We start from the raw sequence: 6,000 nt of genomic DNA, 5'->3' as shown, positions 1-6,000 counted from the left end.
TACTCAAAATTATACAAATAATTGTGAAATATAATTTTCCTAATTTGGACTGCTACAATGCCAAAATCACCTCACAAGATAGGAACACAATTTTGGACGAATCCTATTCCGATTTGGACTTAGGTTTTCTTTATCCTAATTGGACTAGGATTTAAATCTCCAAATTTCCTAGGATTACTAGGGCTTCTAGGACTCTCCTAAGCCCTATAAATAGACCTCTAAGCCTCAGATTTTAATACACAATTTCAAGGAGACAATTTTGGGGAGAGGAATTAGAGGCTACTTCTAGGAGTGATTTTTGTTTCTTTCTTTTCTTTTTTTTTTTTTTAGTTTTATTTTAATTATGTGTAACAGACTCTTAAGGAGGGCTAGATTGAAACCATAATTATGTTTATTTAATATTTCAATATTGGTGACTTTGTGATAATCATATTGTGATGCTTAACTTGATTAATTCCTGTTTTCTTGAATTCTTCATATGTATGTGATTGGCCATTATATGCATGGGGTATGAATTAGTTAATTAAATCAATTTGGATGACCGACTCCTGGGTTGAATAAGAATAACAAAAGAAATCCACACCAGATTCTTGGGTTAATCAACATAGAAAACCGGGAGTATACACTCATGCCCTAGGTTTCGTGTGTTTGTCAATTTCCATAGATTAATGCTTTCTTAAAGAACAACTTAGTATACACCCATGCTAAATCCTTTGAGAAAGAAAGAGTTAGAGTATACACTCATGCCTAACTCGTTGCTTAGGGAAATCAATAGCTTAAGGAGTATACACACATGCCCTTTGGTTGGCAAACATTACGTGTTCATAATATGATTGGATCATTAGCATATTGTTATATTAGTTGAGCATAATTAGTCATGGATATCAAAGCCTTACCTTTACTTTATCTTTGTATCTTTTTATTTCTTTTTCATAATATCAATTTAGTGACAACTTGATATTTTTTAATCAATTCTAAATAAAATCAACAATCCTCGTGGGATCGATCTCAGACTTGCTGAACTATACTATCGTTTGATCTTGTGCACTTGTGATAAAACGTACAAAATATTATCTATTAATTTATATAGTATTTGGCACAACAAGTTTTTGGCGCCGATGCCGGTGATTGTTTGATTTTGTTTGGAATTTTTTTCCCTTAGTTTATTTATTTAGTTTCTATTTTTTCGCAGTTACTGATCTACCTCCGGAGTTGCGCTCGAGCGCCCATTCCATGGGGATCGAGCGCACCTCATGGTGCGATTGATCGCACATCCGGACAGTATCACAGAAATTGTTTTAATTACAGATCTGATTTATTTATTTTATTTTTGTTTTTATTTTTGTTTTTTATTTAATTTTCTTTTTGTTTTAATCATGTTGAGAAACAATACACGTCTAGTGCGAAGACCTATGAAAAATTCATTCAATCCCTAGATCCTCAACCAGCCATCATGCATTAATTTCCAATCGATTATGCAGAGCAGTTATGAATTATCTCGGCTGCTCAATATGAGTCCACACTATAAAGGCACACATACAGAGAGCCCATATTGGCATATTCGAGAATTCTGTGATCTCTGCAGGACTCAAAATGTTCAGGGTCTAACTCCAGAACAAATCAAGTTAATCCTCTTTCCGTTTTCTTTAAAAGATAATGCTAAGAGATGGTACAATTCTTTTTCCGCAGGTTCTACTCATACTTGGGATGAGATGGCCACAAAGTTCTTAAAGAAGTTTTTCCTAGTCCACAAGACAAGGCAATTGAGAAGGGAAATTCTGACTTTCCATAAAAAAGATGGAGACCCTTTCTTCGAGGCATGGGAACACTTTAAAGAACTACTTCTCAGATGCCCTCATCACAATATATCTCAAGATGATTAGGTACTGACATTCTATGAGTTGAAATGATCCTAACAAGAGTCTTCTAGATTTAGCTTGTGGTAGCATGTTGATGGAGAAAAGCAGTGAAGAAGCCATAGAGCTTTTCGAGACATTGAGTGAGCACTCTCAACAATTCACATCTAAAGGGAGACAACGATTCAAAGGAAAAGGAATACATGAAGAGAGCACCAATGGTGGAAGTCAGGCTCAAATGGCTGCCATGGAGAAAAAGCTGGACATGCTCATGAAAGCTATGACTAGTCATAGCAGTGCTCCTGTTCAACAAGTTACATAAGTCGAGGTATGTGCCATATGTTCCTATATTGACCACACCACTAAGACTTGTCCCATGTTTTCAATTGCAGATCAGGAGACATCTCTCATCAATTGGTCTCGACATTATCATGAAAAGGAGCCATCTCCAATCGATTGGCCTCAACAATACCAAGAAGAAGAAGAGTGCCAAAGTCAATCGGTGACCACTCCTCATGGACAATACATGAAAGAAGTGTGCACTTATTATTATGAGCAAAAAACCACCACACCTGGGAATGAAGAAACTGGTGAGGAAATGTTTTTGTGAGCCAAGTCTCGGGGATCTGATGGGAGAGCGTTTTGATCAATTTGGAGGTGACCTACATGTAGACAAGCTACTTGAGCATGCTGAAACTTCTAATGAGCCAAGTCTTGAGGATCCTTTGGGAGAGTGCTTTGATGAATTTGGAGGTAACCTAGACCTGGACAACCTACTTAAGTATGTTGAGACTTCTAATGAGCCAAGTCTTGAGGATCCATTGAATGAGCGTTTTGATCAATTTGAATACAATCTGGATCATGACAAGTTCCTCAAGCAAGCTAAGATGTTTAGTGAGCCAAGTCTGAAGGATCCATTGGAATAGCACTTTGCTCAATATGAATTTGATTTGGACCTTGACATGGTACGTAAGCAAACTGAGGCCTTATTGGATTCCACTCCTGAGAACAACAAGGTGGAAGAAGACGATGAGCAAATTGAGGTTCTAGAGGAGCTAGATCGGGAAAAGGAAGAGAGCACTGAGACTTCTTCAACATCAGCTCCTATTCCCAAATTACCAAGAATCCTAGAGAGAAGTCTGCTGGGGTTATGTGATGAGCAAATTGAGGACATCAAGATAGATGAATTCCCTAAGTATTATCTAGTTCATGATTCCCTTCCAGATGAGAAACTGTTGGAGAAAACTCAAAGTGGTCCTCCCCGATCTATAGACAATTGGAATCACCTTGCAATAGAAAAAATTCATTCCCTTTGGTGCAAGAGAAGGAAAGATTGGTGCTTCAAGTTTGAAGTGCCACAGTCTGGCTGAAGACGTTAAACTTAGCACTCATGGGAGGCATCCCATAGCATATCCTTTTTATTTCATGTTTGTTTTATTTTTCTATTGGTTATTTTTATTTTGTTTTTGTTTCCTTTGTTACTATAGTGTTTTGTTTTGCAGGGACAAGTGTGCTTCAATTCAAGTTTGGGGATATGCTATGAGCCATTCTAGTCCAGACAGTTTCATCCATCTCCCGAGTAAGATCTTTCCATGTTATACACACATTGGGGACAATGTGTAATTTAAGTTTGGGGGTATGGGAGACACTTTGCACACACTTTGTCCCATTTTTTAAAAAGAAAAAAATATGCGTGTTCACGTTGTCTTAAAATTTTGGTTGATCTTAAAAATTGTGATTTGATTCTCATTGGTGAGCTTAAAATTTTGAACACATGATCTAATGAAAGGATTTTTCAGTTTGGTTTCTTGCTTTTGGCAGTTGAGAATTCACATGTTTGATCTGATCTACACAAGCACATTAGTACATAATTTGTGGGGTATGACATGAAAGTCTGATGTGTGTGTTTTTATGTCTTGGGTGAAACTGGATGACTTATTAGATGGATACTTTGGCATATATATATATATATATATATATAGAGAGAGAGAGAGAGAGAGAGAGAGAGAGAAAGAGAAAGAGTATAGAAAAAAAAATGATGATCATTGATAAGCTTTTCACTAAGTAACTGGACCTCTTGCCTCAAAGCATTGAGTGTTCACGTAAAAATATGAAGAATTTTGATTTGGTTAATGTCATTGTTAAGTTGGTTTCGTAGCCTTTTTGACTCAAGTTAGTAAGTCCTTAGGGGTATTTTACACCTAATGCCCTAAAACCACCTGGTTTGGGAGTCATTGGCCTAACACTCACTACATGCGTCAATTAGGAAGCTTAAGGGAACCAAACATTGCACAGCCTGACCAAAAAAAAAAAAACAGAAAAAAAAAAAAAAGAAAAGTTATGCCATAGTTATTCATTCTAATGGGGATTTCAGTGAACTTTGAGATATTGAGACATTGCACATTGGAAATAATTGGAACCTTCATATTTATGTGCTAATTCACTTTACACTATTTCGAACTAGTGATACCTTAGCCTATCTTTTGTAAGTAATTAGACTTTAAAATTTCAATTCATTGAGAAGATGGATTTATCTTTTTAAGCTTGTTAATGAATGAAAATCATAGTTTTGAGTGACACTTGAGTTTTGGATAGCATGAATTTGTGCATAATGTTTGTGGGTAACATTCTTGGAAAACCTTCACGAGACTTTACTGGTCCTCTAGGGAATGCCTAGAGGTTTAAAAGGCTTGTTGCATACGTTAAATGCAATCATACATCCCACGAAAGATGAATTTATCTTTTTGTTTTTTGTTTTTCATTTTGTTTTTAGTTTCGTATTCCTAAGGGACTAGCAATATGTAAGTTTGGGGGTGTGATAAGTGCTAAAATATATGTATTTTAGCCCCTTAATTTATATTTGTTAATTCCTTAGTTTTGTTAGTTTGTGCTATTTTATTTCCTTTTTGTATTTTCTTTGTTTTATAGGTTTTTGGAAGAAAAGAAAGCGTTTTCGGAAAATTTCCAAGGGCAAATTGGGAAGACCTAGAAGATATGATTAAAGTTAATGAAGTTAAGTTTAATCAAATAAAGGAAATGATTAAATCGAAATTTCTCAAATGGGAGTTAAAATCGGATTGGATTCAAATTTGGATTATGCACACATCTAGGTATTTTGACCACAACTTTCAGATAAAATATTTGATTGAGGTGATTCAAGCAGAATTGGAAAGCTAACTCAAAATGCTACAAATCATTGTGAAATAAAATTTTCCTAATTCGGAGTGCTGCAATGCCAAAATCACCCCGCAAGTTAGGAACACAATTCCGGACGAATCCTATTCCGATTTAGACTTAGGTTTTCTTTATCCTAATTGGACTAGGACCTAAATCTCTGAATTTCCTAGGATTACAAGAGCTTCTAGGACTCTCCTAAGCCCTATAAATAGACCTCTACGCATCACAATTCAATACACAATTTCAAGGAGACAACTTTGGGGAGAGGAATTGGAGGCTACTTCTAGGAGCGATTTTTGGTTCTTTCTTTCCCTTTTCTTTTTAGTTTTGTTTTAATTATGTGTAACTAACTCTTAACGAGGGCTAGATTGAAGCCCTAATTATGTTTATTTAATATTCCAATATTGGCGCCTTTGTGATAATCATATTTTGATGCTTAACTTGATTAACTCCTGTTTTCTTTAATTGCTTATATGTATGTGATTGGCCATTATATGGACGTGGTATGAATTAGTTAATTAAATCAATTTGGATGACCGAGTCCTGGGTTTAATAAGTGTAACAAAAGAAATCCACACCGGATTCTTGGGTTAATCAACATGAAAAACTGGGAGTATACACCCATGCCCTAGGTTTCGTGTGTTTGTCAGTTTCCATAGATTTATGCTTTCTTAAAAAACAACTTAGTATATACCCATGCTACATCCTTTGAGAAAGAAAAGAGTTAGAGTATACACCCACACCTAACTCGTGGCTAAGGGAAATCAATAGCTTAAGGAGTATATACCCATGCCCTTAGGTTGGCAAACATTAGGTATTCATAATATGATTGGATCATTAGCATATTGTTATATTAGTTGAGCAAAATTAGTGGTGGATATCAAAGCCTTACCTTTACTTTATTTTTATATCTTTTTATTTCTTTTTCATAATATCAATTTAGTGACAACTTGATATTTTTTAATTA

The 6,000-nt window shown here is 35.4% G+C and overlaps 1 non-coding gene across 1 annotated transcript; it reads right to left on the bottom strand.

The window, feature by feature from the left end:
- Positions 1-1,759: 1,759 nt before the first annotated feature.
- LOC132168288 (small nucleolar RNA R71) lies at positions 1,760-1,867 on the bottom strand. Its single transcript, XR_009438806.1, has one exon. It is a non-coding gene; the product is annotated as a small nucleolar RNA R71 (small nucleolar RNA).
- Between the last annotated feature and the right edge of the window lie 4,133 nt (positions 1,868-6,000).

Source organism: Corylus avellana, chromosome 2 (assembly GCF_965113065.1).
Source record: "Corylus avellana chromosome 2, dhCorAvel1.hap1.2, whole genome shotgun sequence".
NCBI lineage: Eukaryota > Viridiplantae > Streptophyta > Magnoliopsida > Fagales > Betulaceae > Corylus > Corylus avellana.
This window is presented reverse-complemented; position numbering and strand designations above follow the sequence as displayed.